Genomic DNA, 26,073 nt, shown 5'->3' with positions numbered 1-26,073 from the left:
ACTTAAAAGTACATCAATAAATTCTTTATTGTTTATATCTGCATAGTATTACAGGATATGTATGTACTGTTTATTTTATCACTGTCTTATTAAATAGCATTTTGATTTTTTCCTAGTCTTTTGCAGTTACAAATGCTGCTGGATGAATAACTGCACATATGTCATTTTGCATATTTGGAATAATAATTATTAAGATAAACTTCTAAAAGTGTATATTTTTGTAATTTTTATAGGTATTGTAAAATTGCCTTCCAAAATATATGCAGTTTACATTTCTACCAGTTATCGATTCAAGATTTGGGAAAGAAGGTTTAATTATGGTGGTTATATACAAAATAACCAATTTTTTATTCATGTATGTTTACAGTGGAACACTCAGTATTGGATTGCATTTTAGCCTTGTTCATTAAACACACCATTAATTGAGTGCCTCTGAAGGAATGTAGTCTTTGCTCTCTGTTGTAAGCAAATACAGCAGATTAACTTTACCTAAACTATCAGAGAAGGCTTTCTAGAGGAACAAAGTCTTGAAGGACAAGTGGGGCTGGGGAAATTCTAGATTAATCTTTTACCTCTTTAAAAAATTCTTACAGACCACAAAGAACTTTTATTTATGTGGGTTATATTTACCAATATTTACTGTATTAGAAATTAAAACTAAGAAAATATTTAAATATTTATTTATTAAAATAAGCTCCTTATACATTAATATAGAACACATTTTTTAATGAAAAAATAATTTTCGAAAAAAACAAGATTTAATGAGGAGGAACATTGTTTTACATTTTTGCAAATCTCTTTAATGTCTTGTGTAATAGAAGACAGCTTGGATTCTCATATCTGCATTTGCATTCAGTCTGTTGCAGTATGTCATTTTGGTTAAAGTAGGTGAAGAAAATCCAACTTCAGCGATACATAGTTGGGGAGAAGAGGAGTTTTTTAATATTTCTTCAAGTAATTATGGATATTCTTTGATACTATACCCAAACTCAACAAGTGGTAGTTTCTTAAAGGTTAGTTGCAATGTAGAATCTAAAACCATATTAATGAACTTGTGTGCTTGATTGACACTAAAATTCATTTGTCTGTCTTATACATTGAATAGATCATTTACCCAAGTATGATTTTGAAACATCATGAATCGATCAACTGGAAAATTTTGGTTCGTTGAGTTATGCAGATCTTCCAAATGTTTGCTGCAGTTCATTATACAATTTAAAGAAATTCCATTCATTAATATCACCACCATTTCATCAGTAAAGTCTTATTAAAGTACTGAGAAGTTGTCTGGCTCACAGCAGATATACATTTGCAAAATCGTGATTTTAGCTTAAAAGCTTGAATTTTATCACTGGCAGCAAATGCTCTCATTTGTTTTTGTTTTTGTTTTTGAAGTAATAGGCTCACTTTGTTCATTTTTGTGAAAAATATTCCCCAACTCTGAAAACCATAATTTTCAGTCGTATACTCAAAAAATATAGTATTCCATGAAAAAAGCAGCTAGTTCAGCTTGCAGCTCAGTTGTTTTTTTCTCAAGACATTTGTATTTTGATATACAGCCAAAGTTCTTTATATTATTTTCCATTTGGTCATTTAGAATGTTAAAAATGTACTCAAGGGTGGAAATATAAAATTATTAATTTTTACTGCTTTATCAAGGACATTCATAAATAAAATTTATCTTTTTTAAACTGCAAGTGTGGGATAGTAAAGAATATGATATTACTAGTACAGTTTGACGCCCCTGCCTCGATTTATGCTAAAGCACTAGAAGTTATACCTACATTGCTTTTGTCACCATGGTGAAAAAGACAACATCTTAATGTTATTATGAAAAATAACATTGTGGTATTATGAAAATTGTTCAACTTCTTAGCTCTCCTAAGACTACACTAGGCTTGTTGTTCTAGATAGAAGATGCATTATATATCCAGAGACACTGAGGTGAGAAGAAGCATAGCTTTCTAGGTCAACTATAAGTAATTTGTGATGGAACTCAGTGTACATGGAGAGAGAGAAAAAATGTAGTCAGAGGCCAGATCATAAAGGAATTTACCCTACTAAAGTGTACAGATTTTTATCCTGTAGATAGTGAAGAATCTTTGAAGAATTTTAAGTGTGGGAGGCATTGTACATGTATATATACATGTATGGTAGAGTTGTGGGTGGGTGATGCCATCATATGTGTATTTTTCAAAGATCACCTTTATCACAGTATGTCTTGTGATAAGGAGGCCAGTGGAAAATGATGAGGTCCTAAACTAAGGCAGTGACTTGGTCATGGAGCTACAGAGGGCCAGGCTTTACAGACCAGTGCAGAGGTTAGAGCTTGTCTTTCTTAAAACAGAACCTAAGCCTAGCAGCATCTATTGGTTGGCTGGATGGGCAGGAGCACAACCAACAGTGTCCATCATCACAGCAGTTCTAAGCTGTCCCCTTAAATACTCTTGCATAGGCAATTTTCTCTGGAAGTAAACCTAATCAAACACCAGAAATGCTGTAGAATCTCTTTTCCAAAAATGGCTTCCATAGGTAGGTAATCACTATTCTGACATATTACCATGGATTAGTTTTATCTGGTTTTGAATTTCAAATGAATAGAATCATATAGTATATACTCATTTGTGTCCTTTTTTTTACTCAACATTGTCTTTGAGATTCATGAATGTAGTTGCATATAGCAATGGTTGTTCTTTATCCTTGCTATGTAATATTCCATTGTGTGACTATACCATAAGTTTTCCATTGAGTCGTTTTCCAGCTGTTGTGAATAAATAATACTGCTATGAACATTTTTGTACATGTCTTCATAGACATAAGACACTCACTTCTGTTGGTTATATACCCAGGATGGAATTGCTAGTTCATGGGATATATGTATGTTAAAGTACTACAGTTTTCCAAAGTGGTTGTATAAATTTATTCTCTTGTCAGCAGTCTTTGACAAGATTGTGCTGTATCTTTGATTACACTTAGTACTGTTCTTTTAATTTTACCTAGTCTGTTGGGGATGTAGTAATATCTTCCTGTAGCTTTAATTTGCATTTCCCTCATGATGATTGATGTAGAATATCTTTTCATATGCATATTAACTTTTTAAGTATTCTCTTGTGAAGTGTCTGTTAAACTTTGCCCATTTAAAAAATGGGGTTGTCTTTTTTCTTATTGATTTGTAGAAATTCTTTGTATATTTTGCATATAAGTCCTTTGTGGGATATATATATTTATACTTATTTCCCACATTTACATGTGGGGTAGATGAAGGAGCAAATTAATGAATCTGTGCATTCTTCTGGAATTCTATGATAATATGTCTTATCAATTGAGGGTGATCCTGTATAGTGTTTAATTTTAGAGATTCCAGTTTGCTTACATGATGGGAATACACATGCTGGTTTTGAGTGACCCATTAATGTTTTGAAGTAGCCTTAGCTGATTGTAGGTGTTCTGTTGTTTAATGAAGTAAACTACCCCAAATCTTAGTGACTTAAAACAGCTATTTCAGTAGTTTGCTCTAATCCACAGGGGATATATTCCAAGACCCCTAGCGGATGCCTGCCACCACAGATTATACAGAACCCTATATATACTATGTTTTTTCCTATACATACATACCTAGGATAAAGTTTAATTTATAAATTAGGCACAGTAAGAGATTAACACAATAACTAATAATAAAGTAGAATAGTTTTAACAATATACTATAATGAAAGTTATATGAATGTGTTTTTTGTCTCTCAAAATATTCTTGTACTGTAGTCACCTTTTTACTTAAAAGAAGCACTTTACAACTTCTCTTTGGCATATCTGAATTGCCAGCATCATAGCTTTCGTGCTTTCTGGCCATTACTTGAACACAAGCACTTTGATGCCATGGCAGTCAACTTGATAACTGATGGCTACTAAGTGATGGTAGCATATACAGCATGGATACACTGGACAGCCGGATGACTCATGTTGAGAGATGGAGCAGGATTTCATCATGATTTCATCATGCCACTCAGAATGACATGCAATTTAAAAACTTATAAATTGTTTATTTCTGGAATTTTCCATTTAATATTTTCAGACCGTAGTTGACTGTGGGTCACTGAAACTGTGGATAAGGATGTGGTGGGGTCTGCTATATTTGCTTATGATTAACTGGACTGGTAGTTTCTGGCATGGCATGCCTCTATTCCACATGGTATCTGCTAGGTTCACGCATGTGTTTGTGGTTAGTTGGCACATTGGCTAGGGTGTAGTTGTACCTGAATAGCCTTATTCTAGCATTGATCTGGAGCTGTCATCCATGGTGCTATGGCCTCTCCTGCTGGCTGTCTTGGCTTCCTTGCAATGGTGGCCAGGTTCCAAGAGTGTGAGAGTGGAAGTTCTATTAAGGCCTGGGTTCAGAAATTTCACAGTGTCACTCATGCTGTGTCCTATTGGACAAAGCAAAACAAATCACAAGTTCAGCTCAGATTTAAGGGACAGGGAAATGAATTCTACTTCTTGATGGGAATTGCTGCAAATTTGTGGCCATATTTAATCTGCAACAGTGGGCATTGTTATTCCTTGTCCTACCCCGACCTTTCTTTCTCCCTCTTCCTTTCCCTACCTTCTTCCCTCCCTTTCTTCCTTTTTAAAAAATGAATTGGCTAGATTGTGGGTGTTTTTTGTTTGTTTGTTTGTTTGTTTGTTTTTACCATGACTTGTTTTTCTTCTTGATGTTCATTTTAGAACAAACCTTTCCTGTTGAAAGAATGTCTTCTGTGATTACTTGGTATGGCCAAGGACTAGATATTTTCAGGTTCTGACTTTACAACTATTTTCCAAATTACCGTAATAATACCAAACATTAGTTAATTCTGAAGAGATTAATTTATTTCCCAAGTGATTTTTTTAATCCTTTTTTTTTAAATTGATAATTGCTGAGAGTGAACACTCCAGTCCTTTTACGTGCTTCGTTCTTAATCCCTCTCTCTGTGCCTTTGTAGTCATCTAGAGTTACTAACATGGGCCTGAAGTGACTACTTTTTTCGCCCAGATGCTCAATGAAATCAGGATAGGAAAGCTTCATAGCAAGAGAAGGTGTCTGGATTGCACTTGTCTTGAGTAGACAGTGTTTTATATATGAAATAAGAATTTTGGGCAAGGTGCAGTTGTCAGTGACCTGTCAGCCTGTCAGTGTGAATCAGCTGATGTAGTAGATGAGGTGACAATGTTGGCACAATGAGCTCTTTGCCCTGAGTTTATCGGGTCTCTCATTACGATAGCTGTCATAGCCCTTATTTTAGAGCAAAGTTAGAGTCATTGTTCAAGATTCAGGTGACTTTAGACATTATTTGTTTTGGAACAGGAAGGTCAATAGGAGTGTCGTGTGGTCGTTTTTCAGATTACAGCCATTTTAGTGTGCCCAAGTGTTACAGTTAGAATCTTTAAAACTTGTTTCCTGGTGACTGGAGGCTATTCTTCTCCAGCTAAGTTTAGTTAATTGTCTTAGGTCCCGGACAAGTAGATTTGTTAACCGTGGTTTCTGATTTATCTTTTGCCCAAACCAGTGATAATATGATAGAAATAGGAACTCAGAGGTGGCATTTTATTGCAATAGATGGACGTTGGCTACTAAATGCAGCCGATTAGAAGGCTAGGACAAGGTACCTGTTTTTCTGGTGACAGGATCATTATTAAGGCTTTATAGAACAAGTCAGATGGCTGAAATGAATCTTCCTATTCCTGTGAAGTTATCTTTCAGGTATTTGGAGTACTTCATAGAACTCTTATCAACCTTGATTCTTTCACAGGCATTTGCAGCTTGCACCAGCTAGCCTAGTTCTGGGAATGAGGCATTACTCCCTGCAATGCCAGTAGCCAAATCTTTGGCAATTCATACCTCCTAAGAACATCGGATTTGGGCCCCACAGACCCAGAGAACAGTGTTGCCAGATACAATTGCCGTCTTATTTTTTGAGGGCAAATTTTACCTTCAGAGAAAGGAAAGGAGCTTTTTGAGAATACAAAGCAGATTGTTAGAATGAGAATACAGTGTTTTGACAGGTTGGCCATTTTATTGGCTGTACAAAGAAGTGAAAAAAAAAAACCCAACTTTAAAAACCTAAGTGTACGTTAAAGGTATTAATTAGCTTTGTAAATGACTCAAACTATTAGAAAATTATTTCAGTGAGTATTGTGTGTCATGTACTATCTGGCATTAGAGGTGCAGATAATGAACAAGGCACACAAGATTTCTGCCCTCAAAGAGTTTACATTCTTGTTTGAGAAAATAAACAATTTCAAATAAATAAATAAGATAGTTACAGCATAATGAAGAAAATAGATGTGGTGATGTGATTGAAAGTAAAGGAGAAAGGGATATTTCATATTGGGTGGTCAGGGAAGACCTCTTCTTAGTGAACTGTTACTTGAGGGGAGGCAAACCGTGCATTTCCTTGATGGGAGAGGAGTGTTCTGAGCATGAAAAACAACAAATACAAAGGCCTTGTAGGGAGTATGTGGTTTGGTATGTTCAAGAATAGGCAGGGGCCAGATTTTGTGGGACTCTGTAGACCTTGCTTGGGATGATTTGAAGCCATTCATTGGTAGGATGAAGCTGGTTGAGGAAGAAAGATTTACATTTTAAAAAGATCACTCATGCTTCTCTGGGGAGAACAGATAACGGAGTGCCCAGAGTGGAAGTAGAGAGATTAGTTAAGCTATTACATTTAATTAGGAAAACTGCAAACTATATGGCAGTTATGGAGGATGGCCAGCAGAAAAGAATTGAACTATCAGAAAGTATTCCACTTTTAATTTTGGTAAGATTACAAAGAGGGCAAGAAAACCATTCTAGCAATAAGTACTAGTGCGTGTTTTGAATTATGTTGCTCTTGATTCCCTGACTCTAAAGTTGGGGAAGTGAGCTCTTAGTTTGGCAAGGTTCTTTCTTAATGTGAACCCACTGTGCACACTTAAAAATCAGATACCTCTGGGCATGGCTTGAGGGCCTGTGGTGAAAAGCAGCTAGTAATTTCTTTGCATAGGGAAAATGAGGCATTTCCTGGGAACAAAATTCACCATGGGCAGGCAGTGTTTTCGAACCAAGGTTGGTGGTGAAACTGGAAAGGACAGTATCCTCTGGCCATGCTTCCCAACCCTAACCAAACTACCACACTTCTCTAATGCCCAAACCCTGAGGTTCAGGGCCTGCAAAGAAACTAGACGAACTTTTTCATAGAAATTTTAGTATGATATGAGGAAGGCTATCTTTGGTGATGTGATATTCATGGGATAGAATTGTAAAATAAAATGGTGAGTTAAGGATATTCCTCACTTCAGCATAGAACACAGCAGGGCTTAGGTATTTTGTGGACTTCCAAGAACAGACTGGCTTGGGCATATTAAGGGATCCAGTGGTGGTACTCAGGGTTTCTAAAGTGAATTAAGCACCAGCCGGCTTTCAGTCCTGTATAGTATTAATAGTAATAATAAATATTACAGTTGGGATGAGGAAATATTAAATTATATTTTTGCAGTGATTATTTCTACTCAGAAGACAATTCTGTCTCTGGCTTCTTTTGCTTCTCACTTACTAAAAGATTCTAGATCTGCTATCTCAGTTTCTAGACTTGTGTAAAAGGATAGGGGGTAAAAAACAGCTGAAGAATTTAAGGATTAAGACTAGATGATTAATTAGATGATTATATTAGATGATTATATTAGAAAGTGGACCGAGAACTGCTTATAAGAAGGGGATCAATAGAGGGGAAAGAACCAAATGAGCAGTGTTTTATGGTGAATTGAGAGTAGGGATGGATATAGAGGGTTCAGGGAAAGTGAGAGGAGAAACATTGTGGGCAAAAGGAATTGGGAAAGAATATGTTAAGAAGTTGCTATGGATTTTGAAATGGATGTCTTATTTTCTTTGAGAGTCTCAATATATTAAGATTTAAATTGCTTTTTAACTTACCTTTTTTTCTTTTTTTTTTTGAGGTTAGACTTGTTCCTTATATATGATGCCATTCCAGCCCAGGACTCATGGAGGCTGAACATTTATTCAGGTAATAATAGGTAACATTTATACAGCACTTTTTATGTATCAGGCAACAAATTAAGTGCTATATATTTGTATTCTTGTTTAATTCTCACATGACCTCATGAGATTGAAGAGTTACTATACCAATTTAATAGATTAAGAAATTGAGACAGAGACTATATCACTGAGTTCAGCTGAATTAAAACATAAAAGCTACTGCTGTAGTCGAACTGAGGGACAATGGTAGCCTGGGATAGATAATGTCATTCTTCACCTGGCATAAATATCATGAATGTAAAGTGGTTTCGATTGACCGAATTTTACCCCCATTTCCATAACTTTCTCCTACTAGAATACATTATACCTTTTGTTTTTAAAACAATAGTAAAGAAAAATCTATCTTCTGGTTTTAACTGTAAAGCTTTTCTGACTTTGTAGAAAGATAAAATGTTTTGAAATACTTATTTCAAAAAATTTATTTGAGTAAATATCTACAAAAGGTAAATATAACTGGAGAATTCTTAAGAGGTGATTAATATAGATAGTAGAAGTCTTTTTCATTGATTTCATCACACTTGAGATACCGTTCACAGGTATTTTCAGTTTTAAGGACCCATATTAGAGTTTCTTGTAGGAGCTTTCTTGGTATATCTAAATGGTGATTTACAGATCACATTGATTGTAATACTTGCCAGCACCGGAAGGGTTCTGGCACTATCAACTGAAGATCATTCAGAATTGAAGATTAAGAGTCTCTGAAATTACAGTGTATTTTAATGAAAGTATTATTAAGTTTAAGAAATTCAGACTTACATGCTACTTTGAGTGATTCTCCATGTTTAATTTTGTCATGTTGTCTGTACAACAAGGTAAATTAAAACTGCTTTTATTACTGTCTTAATCAGTTATTGAATGGCCAACATGAGTACCTCGACTTACTTCTTTTTTCCCTTTTTCAAAAAAAGCTTAATCGAGATATCATTGACATACAGTAAACTGTATATATTAAAAGTATACAATTTTAAGTTTTGACATATGTATTCACTCATGAAACTATCACTACAGACAAGATAATGAACATACCCATCACCCCCACAAGTTTCCTTGTTCCCATTTGTAATCTTTCCCTCAACCTCTGTGGCCTCTAGGCAACTACTGATAACTTTCTGTCACTATAGACTAGTTTCCATTACCTAGAATTTTATTTAAATGGAATCATAAAGTGTATACTCTCACATTTATTTATTTTGGCTTTGTTTTTTTACTGAGCATAATTATTTTGCAATTCATCTATGTCGTTACATATATGAATAGTTCATTCCTTTTTAATGCTGAGTAGCAATTTGTTGTATAGCTGTGACACAACAGTGGTATTTAGTGAATTTACAATGTTGTGCAACCACTCTCTCTAGTTTTAAAACTTTTCATTCCATAAATCACTTGATACCCATTAAATAATTACTCTCCATTTCCACCTCCCCCAGCAACCCATAATCTGCTTTCTGTCTCTATGGATTTGCCTAGTCTAGATATATCTTATAAAAAGAATCAGAAAGTATGTGACTGTTGTGTCTGGTTTCTTTCATTTAGTATGATATTTTTGAGGTTCATCCAAGTTGCAGCATGTATTAGTTTTTGTTTCTTTTAATGGGTGAATAATAGTCCATTGTGTGGCTATATCCCATTTTGTTTATCCATTCATCAGTTGGTGGACATTTGGATTGTTTCCACTTATTAGGTACTATGAATAATGCTTCTGTGAACATTTATGTACAAGTTTTTGTGTACACATGTTTTCATTTATCTGGGGTATACACCTAGGAGGGTAATTGCTGGATCATATGTTTAACTTTTTGAGGAACTATCTGACTGCTTCCAAAGTGGCTGCAGTATTTTACATTACCACTAACAGTGTATGAGGGTTCTAATTTGTCCTCACCAAACATCCTGTCTCTTTGTTCTAACCATCCTAGTAGGTGTAAGTAGTAATCTCACTATGGTTTTGATTTGCATTTCTCTGATGAAGAGCATCTTTTCATGTACTTATTGGTCATTGTATATCTTTTTTTTTTTTTTTAGTGTATGTAAATCCTTTGCTTTTTAAAAATTGGGCAACTCATCTTTTTGTTATTGAGTTGTAAGAGTTCTTTATTCTGGATTCAAGTTCCTCATCTGATATATGATTTCCAAATATTTTTTCCCATTCTATGAGTTGTCTTTTCACTTTCTTCATGGTATTGTTTACAGACAAGTTTTAAATTTGATGGAAGTCCACCTGTCTATATTTTCTTTTTTTATGCTTTTAGTGTTGTGTCTAAGAAGGTTTTGTCTAATCCAGGATCACAGAGGTTTATTTCAGAGTTTTCTTTAAAGAGTTTTCTGGTTTTAGCTATTATATTTAGGTCTGTGATTTATTTTGAGTTAATTTTTGTGTATGGTGTGAGGCATTCTTTTAAATGTGGATAGCCACGTGTCCTAGCATTTGTTGAAAATACTATTCTTGACCTATTTGATTGTCTTGACACCCTTGTAGAAAAACAGTTCAGCATAAATATATGAGTTTATATTTCAATTCTATTCCTTTACACTACATTCAATTCTATTCCTCTACAACACTACATTCTTTTCTATTCCACTACAACACTGTTTAGATTATTGTCACTTTGGGTAGTAAGTTAAAATAGGGAATTGTGAGTCGTCCAATTTTGTTCTTTTTTCAACATTATATTGTTTATTCTAGATCCCTTACATTTCCATGTGAATTTTAGGATCAGTCTGTCAATTTTTCTGCAAAAAAGCTAGCTGGGATTTTGATAGAGATTGCATTGAATCTGTAGGTCAGTTTTGGAAGTGTTACTGTCTTAGTAATATGAAGTCTTCCAATCCATAAACATGGGATATTTTCCCCTTTATTTAGATCTTTAATTTCTGTCAGTAGTAGTTTGTAATTTCCAGCATATAAATCTTAAACTTTTTTTAACCCTACCCCATTACATTGCTTTTGTTACATTTATACCTAAGTATTTTATTTTTGTTACTGTTATAAATGGACTTTTTCTTGATTTCATATTTGAATTGTTCATCGCTTGTGTGTAGAAATACAATCAATTTTTCTATACTGATCTTGTATCTTGCAACCTTGCTAAACTTATTTATTAGTTTTTAGTGGATTCCTTAGGATTTTTAGATACAAGATCAAGTCAGCAGCAGATATAGTTTTCCTTTTTCTTTTTGAATCTGGATTCCTTTTCTTTCTTTTTATTGCCTTATGCCCTAGCTAGAACTTCCAGTGCAGTGTTGAATAAAAGTGGCAAAAATGGACATCCTTGTCTTGTTACTAATCTTAGGGTGAATGTGCTCAGTCTTTCAAATATGGTGCTACTTAATGGGGTTTTGTAGATTCTTTTTATGGTGTTATTTCCTTAGTGATTGTCCTGGTGATTATAATTAACATCTTAATAAACATATTAATTTGTAGCGATGTAGTTCAATTAATACAAAGTTAATTACAGTGGTATACAAAACTCAGTTACAGTAGTATACAATAGTATACAGAACTTAGTGCCTGTGTACCTCTGTTCCATCTTTTGTGCAATTATTGTACGAGTTACATCTTTATAATATATATATATTGTGTGGCCACTAACATGGATTTATAATTATAGCTTTATGCAATTGTCTTTTAAATCAGATAGAAAAAGTTACAAACAAAAAATACATTTATACTCTTTTACATTTACCTATATAGTTACCCTTATCAGTACTTTTTATTCATTTGGATTTTAGTGACTGCCTAGTGTTCTTTTTTTTTTTAGCTTGAGTGACTTTCTTTAGTATCTCTTGTAGACTCAGTCTGCTAGCAATGAGTTCTCTCATTTTCATGTGGGAATGTCTTAATTTCTCATTTGTTTTTATTTTTCTATTTGTTTTTAAAGGATACTTTACTGGATATAGAATTCTTGGTTGACAGTCTTTTTCTTTTCAGCACTTTGAATATGTCTTCCCATTGCCTTCTTCTGGCTTCCATGGTTTCTGAAGAGCTCGGATTTGCATATTTAGTGTTTTTAATCAAATTTGAGAGAATATTGGCTATTATTTCATTAAATATTCTTTCCCTTTCTTGTCTCTCATGGGACTCCCCTGTATGAATTTGTTCATATGCTTAATGATGCCCCACGGGTCTCTGGGGGCTTTGATACTTTTTATTTTTTCTTTCTGTTCCTCAGACTGGATAATCTTAATTGACCTAGCTTCAAATTTAGTGATTCTTTCTTCTGCCTGCTTGTATCAAACACTTCTACTGATGTTTTTCATTTCCCTTATTATACTTCCAAGTCCAAAATTTATATTTAGTCCCTTTTTATAATTTCTATCTTTCTATTAATATTCTTTTTTTGGTGAGACATTGTTCTCATACTTTTCCTTTAATTCTTTAGTCATGGTTTCTTTCCTTTTTTGATCTCATTTAAAATAGCTGATTTAAAGTCTGTCTGAGAAGTCCAGTATCTGGGATTCTTAAGTGAGTTTCTATTGATTGCCATTTTTCCTGTAATGGGCCATACATTCTACTTTAAGGTTATGTTATACTGCTTCATGTATAGTATAAGAACTTTACAACAGTATACTTTGATTTCTTCCTTCTTGGTCATTGCCATATTCTGGTTATACATTTTATTTATATATATAAATTTTACAATATATTTTAAGTTATTTTTGCTTTGAATAGTTGATAATTTAAAAGATATTTAAATAATGAGCAACAAAAGGTTTTATATTTATCCACATTATCATTTTTGTGTTCTTCATTCCTTTGTATAGATCCATGATTCTGTTTATCATATTCAGCCTGAAGGACTAGTACAGATCTGCTGCTGATGAATTCTTTCAGCTTTTGTATGTCTGAAAAAGTCTGTCTTTTGCCTTCATTTTTGAAAGATATTTTCTATGTATATAGAATTATTGGTTGATAGATTTTTTTCTTTAAGCCATTTAAGATACTACTCCATTGTTTTTTGACTTGAGTAGTTTCCAGTGAGAATTTTGTTATCTTTGTTCCTCTGTATGTAATATGTCTTTTTCTTCTGCTGATTTTAAATTTACTCTATTACTGGTTTTAGATAATCTGGTAATGAGTGTCTTGAGTTGGTTCTTTGAACTTACCAGATTTGTGTATTTAAAGTTTTATTCCAATTTGGAAACATTTAAATTATTATTTTCTTGTTCTCTTCTTTGGAAGTACCACTTACACATATGTTAGGTAGTTTAAATTTATCCCACAATTTACTGATGGCTTTGTTCATTTTAGTGTTTTTTTCTTTCTGTTTTATTTTGGTTAGTTTCTATTGCTATGACTTCAAGTTTTTTCCTCTGATTTGTTCTGTTGGAATTTCTAATCTGCTGTTAGTCTTATATAGTGTATTTTTATCTCTAACATTTTGTCTACCTAAATGCTTACTTTTTGTTTTAGACTGTTACACTTATGGAATATAGGTATAAATTTTATAATGTCTTTCTTTACAGATTACATAATTTGTATGATTTCTCTCTCATTTAACTTTTCATTGTGAAATAAGTATAATTTACAGGAAGTTGCAAGAAAAATGTACAATATTGTTCCATGTGCCTTTCACCCAGTTTTCTCAAAGGAATAGCCTGTATAACTAGTACTGTATCAAAACCAGAAAATTGATATTGGTACAGTCTACAGAGTTTGTTCAGATTTGATCCTTTTTACATGCATTCCTGTGTGTGTGTGTGTGTGTGTGTGTGTGTGTGTGTATGTGTGTGTGTGTGTGTGTGTGTGTGCCGGGGCTTTCTATGGAATTTCATTCCATGTGAATTTAGTTATCCACAACAATATCAAGATACAGAATAGTTCCTTTCCCATAAGAATCATTTCTGTTGCTCTTTTAAAACCACGCCCACTATCCTCTACCCTGTTCATAAACCTATAACCCTGGCAACCACAAGTCGGTTCTTTATAATATTGCCATTTCAAAATATTACTTAAATAAAATCATACAGTATGTCACTTTTGAGATTGACTTTTTTTCTCATTCAGCATAATTCCATTGAGATCTACCCAAGTCATTGCAGGTATCAGTAGTTTGTACCATTTTGTTGCTGAGTAGTATTCCAAGGTATGGCTATCCTAAATTTGATTAAACACTCATTGAAGGACTTCTGTGTTGGTTGCAGTCTTTAGCTGTTATAAATAAAGCTACTATGAATATTCCTGTACAGGTATTGTGTAAACACAAGTTTTTATTTGTCTGGGATAAATGTCTAAGAGTACAATTGCTGGGTGGTATGGTAATTGCATATTCCATTTTATAAGAAACTGCCAAACTGTACCATTGGCTCAGTGGCTGTACCATTATACATTCCCACCAGCTATGTATGAATGATACAGTTTTTCTGCATCCTTGCCAACATTTGATATTATTGGTATATTTTGTTTTAGCCATTATGATATATGTGTAGCAATAAGTCATTGTGGTTTTAATTTGCATTTCCCTTATGGCTAATAATTTTGAACATGTCTGTTCATGTCTTTTGCCCATTTTCTAATTGTTTCTTTGCTGTTGAGTTTGGAGGGTTTTTTAATGTAGTCTAGATACGAGTCCTTTGTTGGGTATGTGGTTTGCAAATATTTTCTCCAATCTGTGGCTTACTCTCTTCAGTGAACTCTAGACTTCTTTGCTTTTCTTCAGTGAACTCTAGACTTCTTTGTTTTCTCAGACTCACTCCTGTGTTTTCCACTCAGGGAACATGTTGGGCTCTGTCTGGATTTTCCCTAGATTGCCCCTTCCTTTAAACTTGGGTAATCTCAGAGTTTTCCTTGTTTTTTTATCTCAGGAATCACTGTCCTTCATTGCCCGTTGTCCAATGTCTTAAAAACCATTGTTTCATACATTTTGTCTGTTTTTCTTTTAATTGTTTGTGCCAGGAAGGTATATTGGATTTCTTTTACTCTATATTAGTCAGAAATGAAATCCCCCTCCCTCATAGTTTTCAATAACATTAGGAATACTCATTATTATTAACTTTTTTCCAATAATTCCTTCCTTTCTTAAGTTTTTAAAAGGGTGGGTGCAGAATGGAGACTAAATGTAACACAAAAAAATACTTCTGATATTGTTCAGTGTCTGTTGAAGTCCAGCTTCTTCTAGAAGTTTGCAAATCAATCACATAACAGGACTAGCGATAGAACATGTCAGCTACCATAGCACAAAATGATGGTGTGAAAAGATTTTAGTGATAGCTTGTGTGTGATAATTATCCTTTCTCATTGAGTTCTCTTGGGATGTATTGCTAGATTCTTGATGTTTTCACAAGACTTTTCTCTATTTTTATCCTTATAGACCTTTCTTGAAAGAATGGCCATATTTATAAAATCACATTTAAAGAGTACTGTTGACCAGTTAAAGCAGCCTATCCAGCCTAAGTGCACTAGCTAGGTAATTATTCCTTGACATTTATTATTAATTTTGGAGCTTACATCAGAGTTTATGATGATTTCATATATATATATATATATATATATATATACACACACACACACACACACACACACACACACACACACAGGATTTCTTAAAGGTATATCTCTGCATTTCAAAGCCACACTTATCTGTGTACAAACTCAGATATAGCATTGTCACAGGACCACATAGTTATTAAACACTTGAAAAAAAATTCTGTGGAATTAGGACACGTTTGAGTAATTAGGTGACTTTAAGCTCTGGGAATCTGCTAGAGCCACTTTTGGAATAGAGCTGCCTCTGCTTGTGCCAGCCTCATCAGGAAAATTTTATTTTTACTTACAGTCTATTGCTTCTGATGAATCAAGGGCATAGCTTGGTATGTTATTAGTAGGCTGTTTTTCACAGTGGCTATCATGATCCTTTGCACAGAGTGGTAACTCAGTATTTGTTAGATGAATGAATGCTTCTTCACTGAGTTACTACTTTAGTCAACCCCCATCATATATTTCATGCAGGAACTTTTCTTTCCATCTCTATCTTTTTGTCATTTTCTTGTTTGTATTTCCTTCCAAGTTTGAAGAAAGGAGACAAAGAAGATGAAACTGAAATTGTTCTATCATTTATGAGTAACTCTGATAGGGAAAAAAGTATTATATGAGAAGGGATTGAAACACTTAGCTAACATGAGATTTTGGAGGTAATGCTGCATTTCATTTATCTGTTCTATTTTTCCCTGCTGTTACCAATGGTAGATTGGTTCTTTGCTTTTCTTCAAAGCCCTGACCAGCATTTTCTCTCTTTAATTTATAGCTAGTGATGTCTTCTTTTATTTTTCATTTTTATTTAGAATATTTATAACTTCTATCTGGAATCCTCTTCCTCTTCTTTATTCCTTTAATATTGGTGTCTTGAGGCATCTCCTCATCTGTCTTGCCTTTTCTGCTGCTAATCTGCCACTGGTCTTGTCATTCATCTTCCCTTTAAAATCCAAGGTTTCAATTTCTATTATAGTTTAGTGGTCTAGATATCCTGTCTCACTGGTGTAACTGCCTATTAGACACTTTGACTTTGCCAGCTTTTGGGCACATCGCATATGCCGGGTTAAACAGAACTTAATCATCTTTCTTTCCAAACTTGTTTCTTCTTCGGTATTCCTATCTCAGTGGTGGAAATATTTACCCCAGTTGTTCTCAAACTTTTTGATATTAGAATCTCCTTATACTTTTAAGAATTATTGAGGCCTCTAAAAGATCTTTTATTTGGGTTATACCTATCAATATTAATGCATTAGAAATTAGTACTGAAAAAAATTTACAACATTAATTCACTTAAAAATGATAATAAACTCATTACATGTTAAATGAAAGCAAATTTCTTTATGAAAAAATTTTCCAAAACAACAACAAAATTGAGTGAGACATGCGTCATTGTTTTTCATTTTTTACAAATCTACTTTAATGTTGGGGTTAATACATCATAGATGGATTCTCATATCTGCCTTTTTATTCAATTAATTGTGATATTACATGACAGGTAGCTTCTGGAAAATACTGTTGTGTACCTGTGAGAATATGAGAGTGAAAATGGCAAACAAGGTCTTAGTATTATATAAATGGTTTTGACCTTGCAGATTCCATTAAAAAGTCTGGGAGATTCCTAGGAGTCCCAGGCCACACTATCCCTCACCTGGGTGTTCTCTTAGACTTCTCCCCGAGTCATCACATATATCTCATACATCACTAAGTCTTAACGGTTCTACCTTCTTAATGCCTCTTGAATCAGAGTCCCCTGATTCTGCAGCTAAAATACTTATCTTTTTCCTATCTGGTGGCTCTGTTTTTATTTAATCTTCTGTCTAAGCCATCCACATGGTAGCAAAAGTAATCTTTCTAAAATAGAAACATGATGAAGAAACTCCTTTCTGAAAATCTTTTACAAGTTTCTCATAGCTTTAGTTAGTACGCAAGATGTTTTATGATCTGGTTTCCACTAAACTCTAGCTTCTCAAGCCACTTTTCTTTGTGCCTTATATAATAGCTCTCTTGATGCAATACTTGCAGTTCTGAGAAAGCATCATGGTGATTCGTACATCCGTGTTAGTAATATTGTGTTTTTGGGTTCATACTATGTTCCTGGTACTGTTCTAAGTACTTTACATATTTTATCTCATTTAATCTTCACACAGCCTTTCCAAAGAAGTACTCCTATCATTCCATTTTATCAATAAGGAAACTGAGGTTTAGAGAGAGTAAGTAATTTTCCTCAAATCATCTGGCTGGTAAATATGTAATCGAAGTCTGTTTCTCTACTTCTCTATTTGGCTAAATACTATTTGTCCTTGAAGGTTAGGTTTAAGCATCCCCTCTTTCTGAAAACCTTTCCTCCAGGAGGTTTTAGCTGCCTACTCCCTCTATTCTCATTTAACTTTGTGAGCAGCTCTAGCTACATTATACATTATAATTTACTTTACTTGTTTGTCTCCTGCACCATTGATGTTCCTGATAGGTGGAGAAAGGGAACAAATATTTGATTGCATCCCAGAATATTTGTCTCTAAGAGGAAAATGTATATTGAGGACCTTAAAACCTAATGTATATCGAGGGCCTACTTATCCTGTTCGCTCTATGCAAACAGGCCCCTCAGTTTCGGAGGAGCCGTAAAACATAATATTACTTCTATATTAATTCTTCCAGGTTTTAAAACTAGTGACTCCACTCTTGCTATATCATTTTAGAGAAGATTAAATAACAAAAATAATAGTTAACATTTTATTTAAATGCTTTCCATGTATCTAAGCATTTTACTTGTTTATTATTTAATCTTTATAGCCCCATGAGACAGTTACTATTTCCTTTGTTTTACAGATAAGAGATTCTGAGGCACCAAGAGATTAAGTAACTTGCCCAGGATCACACAGCTTTTAAGTGGCAGCACTGAAAAATCAAATATCTAAAAACTATACTGTATAGAATACTGATCTTCTTTACTCAGAATCTCATAGTTATATACTTTGTTAGGATAAAGGTATTTGAGGATTAGAGGTAAAATTATATGACACAACTCTCATGACCTTATAGAAAAAGATTATTTAGTATAAATTTTTAAAACTTTTTTTTTTTTATATGAATGAAAAGATCTTTCATGTTATCTTTATCACAAAATCATTATCACAGTTCTGAGCTTCTGGCCCATTTAATTCCCACTTTCCCAGTGAATTACAGCAGGAAAAGGTTTCCCATTTTATTTGGGACTTATGAGGTTGATAATCATTTTTCTTCTCCTAGCAAGTTACATTGTTTAATTCCAAATAATTTATTTATTAGATACATTTGAACTTTATCTGCCCATACCTCCTTTTTGCCTCCACAATCCCTTGAGCTGTGCAGTGGATGTTTAATTTCAAGGATGCTAATTAGCTTCAGTAATTACATACCTTGAGGCATTTTTAGACATTTATAGCTTTGCATTTTTGGTCTAGATAGGATGCATTGGAGTTTGTTGGCTTTCGTGCCTTTTTTTAAAAAAATTTTTTAAGATAGCTTTGAATTTTGTTCGGGGAGAAGTTATGTTAATTCATGTAAGTCCAGTCATGGATTTAAGGCTATTGGTGTTTATTCGCCAGTGCATAGGAATATCATAATTGTCTTTTGCTAGTAGTATCTTGAGATCATCAAGAGTAATTTTTCTTTAAGACGATGCCTTGTGTTGTAGATGTGTTTCAGAATCAGAACAATATGGAGGATGCAATTTTATTAAAATAAGCATTTAAATAAATACCCGAGTTACTTTTGGAATTTGTGTAATAAAAAAAGCACATCTACAACACGTCTCCCTTGTCGACATATTTTTAATTTAAGACCTAGATATGCTGCTGAGCTATCTTTTTACCAACCATCATTCTATCTGAGAGTGTCATGTATAATGTTGTCAAGATCATTTCAATTTGTTTCAGAATAGATTTTATTCCAAATTACCTACTTCTTCCACAGTATTTTAACCATTAGTTTGGCAATGAGCATTCATCAGAGAGATAAATGTATTAAGGAAATTTGAAAATCGAAATATATTTTCGATGGGATGTAGAATAGTTTGTAGACTTGCTTTGAGTTCTTAGGCATTGATGGGATTGACCTATGCAAGATTCAGGGGGGTTAGGGATAAAAGCATGAGAGACATGGAAAGGCGCCTTTTTCCTAACCTGCTATTTTGGATTTCTTTCTAGTACACTCCATCATATTTGGAACTTAAAACAAGAGCTCCAGTACACTTTAGTTAATTGAATTATCCTCTTTGGTAGGGTTATGTATGAAATTACTGAGTAGTATTAGTATCTATGTGTAAGCAAGTGACAAAGAGACAAAGTTGAAGACAACAGAAATGCCCTCATATTAAAGACATCTGCAAATGTTTTCATTAATTTCATTTTTAAGGAAACTGTTCTGAAATTAGATGAAACAGCTAAGTGAAATAGCCATATAAATAATTCATTTTCTGGTTATGTCAGGCTTGCTTTCATATTGTATGGTTGTTAGGGTGTCATATAACCATTCCATACTTATTTTCGTAGTTAATGGTTTATTAACACATACTTTTTCATTGTGCCAAGAACTGTATGTGAGTAAGGGATATAGCACTGGAAAAAAAAAGGAAAAATCTCTGCCCTTATAAAACTCATTTTTTTCCAGTTTTATAGAGATATAATTGACATACAGCTCTGCGTAAGTTTAAGTTTAAGGTGTACCACATGATTACTTAACATACATTTTTTGCAAAATGATTATGACAATAAGTTTAGGTAACATTCATCTTATATAGTTACAAAAAATAGAGCTTACATTTTAGTGGGAGAAATGGTTTTAAGAATACTACTACTAGACCTCCATGGAATCAATGACAGAAATCCCTGAAATGGGACTCACAAATGGCTGTGTTTTGGTTGCAATTTCTATGAAATTAGCTCTAGTTTTTTGCCCTTTGGGCCCCTTTTTTGCCTATACTAGGGAGAGGAATGATGGCAGAGCCCATAATCATAGCTTTAGGTTATCACAGATTTGCTGTGCATCAGGCACCCTGCAAAATTATTTTGAAAATTATTTCATTGCATTAAAATCCAATGAAGGAGATTTTAGCTAGCTTATTTTACAGATCAGTAAAGTGACGCTTACAGAGGTGATTACTAATCTGAGATCACACTGCTGGTATGTAATAGGGCTAGGTACGCCTGCTCCTAATAATTCTAAGTTCCAGGACAAGAGCATGAATGGAAGCACATATTCCATATGTCTAAATATTTAAGGTATAAATCAATATTTTAAAAAACTGTTAGAAAAAATTTTTCTCTTCCTACCTAGACAGTTATATTTTCATAATGACCTAGAGGCCAGAATTCTTGGATTCCTCAAACTTCTGAGACAGGATGGGATAGTGTAAAGATACTCTCTAAATCTAGGTTCCATTGCACCCCTCTCATCATCTGTTCCTTGTCCACCATTCAGACCATGAAATGGGTATAACAGTGGGTGTTGTCTGTAGAAGGACACAATTTGAGAAGAGATCCACTGAAGGCTCTGGAAGCAGGCTTGGGACTGTTTAGGCAGGGAATTTGGGGATCTAGAGTATATTTGGCTTTAGGTAGATATATCCCCTTGGTCCGATGAACATCATGCCCTGAGGGGATAGGCAAGTCATAAGAGGGTCAGAGTGGATCTGTCTAAAGTATAAGACCCAGAATATGGTTCCTGTACTACAACCAAGGGTGGTACTAGCACCAGGACTCAAACCCAGGTCCATCTGACCATACTGTCTGTTGTCAACAGTAAGAAAGCCTGGATTTACAGAAAGAGAAGTGATGGCTTACTGTCTGGTGAGTGGAGCAGGGATGGAAAACAGCAGCTGGTCTGACCATGTTATGTCATGCCTGGAGAAGTGCTTTTATATAGACCTTGTTTTAAATGAACCAGTCTGTTTCTCCTTTGAAAATACTATTTAGTGTTTGCTCTTAGACTCTAGAGAATTTAAGAATTGAAAAAAAAAACCCACAAAACTTTATCTTATTCCAAGTGCTTTTCGATTTTTGTGTAGTTTACGTTTAATGATACAGTTATGAGGAGACATAGTCAATTTTTCTTCAAAAGATAGGTGAGGCAGAACCATGTTGGTCTGTTTATGTTTTGGTCTATAGTTTATCTGAACAAGAATTTCTTCATTACTGTTTGTTTTGCTTAGAATAAAGCAGTATATAAAAGGACCGGATTATGGTTTCTTTTGTATTTGTATCATACATTATAAGGCATCATTATATGGTCTCAGAATTTTCAGTTGTCTGAAATCGACCTCAGAAATTGAGCCATTCGATCATTGAATAATAGGGTATCAATGTAAGGAAAGAGGGATCCTAAGTATTGGGAATTCTCTGTAAAGAGAGAATGGTGTGTATTTTGATGGCTGTGGGGAATTGCAATTTGGATGTGGAATGTTATTTCTTCATCACACATGTTGTTGAGTGTGTAGAATACATTTGGGTTCTGGTCATTTTTATAATCCTCAGGACGCAAGTCTTAAAATTGACTGTCCAGCCACACTAGTCCAGCCACAGTATTCATCAGACCCCATACTTGAAGCATTCTTGGGTAGATTGAAACCTGCACAATCCACATGAACCCAGGATTTTGGACTATCCTCATCTAATTATAAACTCATCAATTCTGTCAGACTTGAAGTTTAATTTAAATATGATAAAAACATAATTATGGCTTCTGTTTTGAAGCTACCTTTTTTATTAATAGACGAGATTCTTTTTTTTTTTTTAATGTGTTGCATGATCAGATCCGCTAGAGGATAATTAATAAGTAAAAGTCCAAATTGATGTTAGATCTAGAACATGGTGGTATGGAAAATAGAATTGTAAGCCCCTTCTAATTTTTTCTTAAAAACACGTCTTCTGTATGTCATTTGGATTTGATTTTTCTATGACAACTACTACTGCCAAATAAACTAAAGTTTATTTGCTTTCTTGTTACCAGATTTGCCAAGTTCCTGAAAAAATGCTTGTTTTTTGTAAAAGCACATTAAAATTCTGGCATCTGTTTTGAGTGACAGTTTTAGCAGTGTCTATTGCAAAGGGCTTCAGAATTTGTTGACATAAATCTATTTTCTCTGACTCCTGATTCTCCCACCTAGGCTCTTGCAGCCTGTGGTCTATTTTTAAATACAGCTGCTGTACTCTCTATTGCAGTAGTTCTTTTCTTGAATTATTTATCATCGTTTGGAGCTGAATGGAGCAGTATGTTTTTTTACCAATGCTCATTAGAACCCATGTGTCTGTCTTCAACTTGGTTGACAGATTTGCTTCATATTAAATCCCACTGGTCCACCCTGGGAAGGCTGCCAGGCAGTGTGGGACAGGCTACAATGTGTGATATACTGTAAGACCATTCAGATTTTTATATTATTGTTATTTTATTTTGGCAGCAATGGGAAAGGTAGACGCTATGCCATGTTCTTCCCTTAGACTGCTCAAGAGATACTGTGCTATGTTGATTTTTGTGATGACATTTATTTTATGTTTTTTACAGTTATCACATTTTTAGAAGAGATGAAGTATACCATTAAATTTAAATTCATTTAATTATAAATATGACCCCGATTCTTGGGAGCACTTTGCAATACTCTGGTCTTAGGGTATGGTTTGTGGGGGATTCGTTTGTTTTGTTTGGGAGTATTTCTTCTTATTGCCTGTTCTCTCACCTTGCAGCTTATAGGCTTGGAAGAAGGCTGGTAAAACGTAAGAGTGAGGCAATTATTTTGAATGACACTTCATTTTCTATACTTTCTATTTTCCAGTATCAGAACTAATATTTCTCTTTTGTCTTTATGTGTTTTATTTCCTGCATCCTGTCTTTCAAGAAAATATTTTTTTCTTTCTTGATGTTGCTTTTTTTTTACTTCGATGTCTTGAGCACACTACTACTTGTGTATTCTTTACTTTTTAAAACATTTCCCTTTTCATATCACTGTAGGCCAAAAGGAGGTACCTGTCAATCATTTGGGCCCTGAAGAAGGAGAAACCTTGTTTGTACCCCTACCCTGTTGCTTATACCTTTAAAAAAAAAAGATACAGATTTGGTTCTCATTCCTGGATGGGAAATAATGATGAAATACTTGTATATTTTGAACAAGAACAAAGTTTCTGGCCTTCTGCTTTGGTTAGTGCCATTGGCTGAGAAACTGATATCTCACTGCTCAGTGATTCTAGTTGTTGTTGTTGTTGTTGTTGTTGTTGTTGTTGTTATTATTTCACTCCCCTCTGATAGTGGCTCTCAGTTCCATAAATTCTATATTTCTCAATGGGACCTTTGTACAGCCCCACTCACTGACTCATCTAAAACATTTAATGAAATGTTTTCCTGACATTTATTAAACCCATCTCTTTGGACTGCATCAGCCAAGTTGAACTAAACTAAATTTACTATCTTTCCCTTGTGCTTTTTGCTTTCTTCCAAGTTATCTTGACTCTCTCTTTGCCAATACATTTCCATTACTTCCTAAAAAATCCATTGCAAAATTATGTTCTTTAGGCAACTCGGGGAAATCAGAAATTAATGGATTTGTTTTTCTCATTGTTTTGAATTTCTGTTGGTTTTTAATTTTACTAAATTCCAGATTTCAATTTAAAGGGCAAGAGCCAGTATCTTGTTTTCCATGGAATCTTATGAACTGTTCTTGCTGCTCTTGGCACATGGTAGGTAGCCACCTGCCTTACCATGAGGCAGACTCATGGATAATAAGGTGTTAGTGTAGAGAAAGAGGGATCCTAAGTATTGGGAATTCTCTGTTTTGTATCTTTTAGAATGGTAAGAATGCTAAGACTTTACAGTCTTACTTGGAATAATATTTTGGAGACTAAAATGACACAGACTATAAAATTTAAAGTCTAGAAGACATACTTGGTTTCTAAAATAGCCATCCAAGTTTAATCTGCATAACAAAGTTAGAGCATATTTATTACGGGCATGGTAGGAGGACAGCTCACTTGAGCAAAAGTCCGTCCCTGACAGTCTGATGGTGTATTCATTTTTAATAAATTTGAATTCACATTATTCTACTGGTAAAATCTTTTCAGGATACATTCAGAACCAGAATTGCATATTGTCTTCAGAGCTGTTAGACTCATTTCCCAGCTCCCCAAACCATGACACTTTTCATGAAAGTTGATTTGCCTTAGAGGTACTAATTCTGAGCTGGGATTCTTTTAAGAGGTGGAGCTGTGTTTCCTGACTTTTTAGATCATTTGATAGTGTTAAGGTCTTGGGATATAGGGATTGGGGGTGGGAGACTGGGGATTCCTGAGTGAAGGCTAGGAGGAAAGCTATTTGAAGCTCTTTATTCGTCTAATCTTTCTGTATGAAATCAATCTCTTGAGCACTTTCCTGCCTTTTTAGCCCCACTCCAGCCACACCAGGTGAATCCTCAGTCCTAACACTGCTGACTGTGTACAGAGTTAGGGAATAGTCCCCTAATTCCACCCTGACTTCTGGCCTCAGTTGCAGAGTTCAAGAGTCCCCAAGACCACACTTGGGTTCAGTAATTTGCTAGGACTCAGAACTCACTAATAGCTGTTATACTCAAAATTATGATTTATTTCAGAAAAAAAATGCAAATTAAAATCAGTCAGTGGAAGAGACACATGGGGCAGAGTTCAGGAGGGTTCCAAATGCGGAGCTTCCATTTGTCCTTTCTCAGTGGAGTCATGGACAGTGGTAACTCTTCCTGGTATTGATATGTGACAACAACACACATGGAGTATTGCCAGCTGAATAAGCTTATCCGAGCCTTAGTGTCCAAGAGTTTTTGTTGGGTGTCCATCACATAGATATGGTTGACTGCCTATGTAGCTGACCTTAGTCTCCAGCCCCTCCTAAGGTTAAGCTGATACTGTGTAGCCCAGAGTCGTCACCATAAATCACATTATTAGACTATCTGGTACAACTCAAGGCCCCCAGTAAAGAAATACTCTTAACAAGCAGGGCATTCCAATGGTTTAGGATTACTTCTGGGGAGCTAAAGCAAAGATCAGACCTCTCTTTGGGCAAGGTTAAATTCTTTACTACATACTGTGCTAGTTTAATCCTCAGACCCAACTAAGAGGAATGGAAGGGAACTGGTTAAAATTTTTTTGGACCATGTGAATTTATTTTCTTGTCAAAAAATTAAATATATGTAAATTGAATTTAATAAAAAAGTAGACCCAAGTTGATAAAGCTCCCGGACACCTGAGAGAAGCCAACTCAGATCATTCCTGGTGGAACATACCTCAACCATAGCTTCAAAGAATGCCAAAGATAGATTGCCAGCAAATGAGCTAATAACAGTAATATTACAAATAAGTCACTATGAACAAGCATCAGCAGAAACAACTGATCCAGACCTACAGAAGCTTCAGATTTTGTAATTATTTGATATAGAATATAAAATATTTAAAGAAATAGAAAGATGAATAAAAACCATGAATAAGAAATGAGAATAAAGCAAGGCTGGTTGGTTTGTAAAATAAGCAATTAGATATCTTACAAATAA

The 26,073-nt window shown here is 34.4% G+C and overlaps 1 protein-coding gene across 1 annotated transcript in view; it reads left to right on the top strand.

The window, feature by feature from the left end:
* Positions 1-26,073, top strand: part of R3HDM2 (R3H domain containing 2) — a 128,593-nt gene that overhangs the window by 24,481 nt on the left and 78,039 nt on the right. Inside the window, 1 exon segment of the mRNA XM_039865755.1 lies at positions 7,974-8,036. The gene's annotated coding sequence lies outside the window, so the exon portion shown is untranslated.

The sequence above is a fragment of the Pteropus medius genome, unplaced genomic scaffold (assembly GCF_902729225.1).
Source record: "Pteropus medius unplaced genomic scaffold, Ma_sr-lr_union100, whole genome shotgun sequence".
NCBI lineage: Eukaryota > Metazoa > Chordata > Mammalia > Chiroptera > Pteropodidae > Pteropus > Pteropus medius.
This window is presented reverse-complemented; position numbering and strand designations above follow the sequence as displayed.